Genomic DNA, 1,283 nt, shown 5'->3' with positions numbered 1-1,283 from the left:
GCAGAAGGATCGTGTCCCAGGGCTTTTATACATTTCCAGCAGCCTCTTGGCCTGAGAAGACAATAGGCTCAACCTTCCTTCTCCCAAACATCCTGGCAATTAGCACAGGGTAATTTATCATTAAACGGTTCAGATACAGGTACCACAACCTTCCCAGAGACCTAGAGACAATAATACTGTTGCCCTCCAGTGTCTTCCTAGATCTTAACACTCCTGTTTTGATCCTTGAATCAAAGCCAGGGCAATAGACAAGACTCGTTTGCTGACATCACAAGCCCTGAGCCAGCATCTCCCCTTCTCTCTCTAACAGTGCGGGCTGCAGTCCACAGCTCTCCTCATTTCCATCTCTTCCTAAGCAGCCTCTAAAGTTGGGCCCTGGGTCAGGTCAGTCTGGGAGGTAATTAACTCTTTCTGGCCCTGTCACCTTTCAATGAGATATTATATTAGACAGATAACATCACACCTTTATTCTAGTCGAATGGCCACAGTGGGGAAGGAGGCCCCACAGCCAACTGTCGCATGTCAGAGGGGCCATGGACAGAGGGACTCCCTTGTATAGGAGTCCGCACCTCTCTCGCACCCCAGCTGAGTGAGGAACCAGTGTGGGCTCTGGGGATGCCTGGCTGCTCCCAGCCTCTCACACCACCAGCTGGGTCAGGAACCGGCTCCTTAGAGCGATCCTCCTCTTCCAACTCAGCAATCAGCTGTGCCTTGGTGAGCTTTCCAATGCGCGGCCCCCTCTCTCTGCACAGCTCTACCATGTCCTTCTGAAGGGGATGGTGATAGGCCATCTCCACGCTGTTCCCACGTGGGTCACAGACTCACAGGCCTGTGCTCTCTCCGCTCCCCACGGTCCCTGGGAGGAACCGCTTCAGTGCGACAGCCCTTCTCAGGGATCCGCTCTCTCTCGGGGTTAAGCCGTAGGCTCCTCTGCCTCCTGGAACTGCACCTCTATGAGCCTTCAGCACGCCCGTCTCTCGCTACTCCCCCTTCGCTTTACTGCTCTCCAGTCACTTACTGCAGGATGCTCTGTCCACAGGGTGCAGTTTATCCCACCGCTACCACCAGTTGTCAGGGAGTCCCCAGGCGATGCTCTGGAATTGCTCCCTACAAAGCCAGGCAGGACTCTGGGGGAGCCTCCTCTCTCTGAGCATATTGTTACCAGAGCAAGAAGCTTCCACCTTCCTGGGTCTGACCTCAGAGCATTCAGCATCCCCTGCCCCACTGTGCACTTCACACAGTCAGTCCGCCCAGGCTGGGCTCCTGGGGCAGCCAGAGGGTCC

This window comes from Dermochelys coriacea, chromosome 7, assembly GCF_009764565.3.
Source record: "Dermochelys coriacea isolate rDerCor1 chromosome 7, rDerCor1.pri.v4, whole genome shotgun sequence".
Lineage (NCBI taxonomy): Eukaryota > Metazoa > Chordata > Testudines > Dermochelyidae > Dermochelys > Dermochelys coriacea.
Note: the sequence above shows the minus strand (reverse complement) of the source record.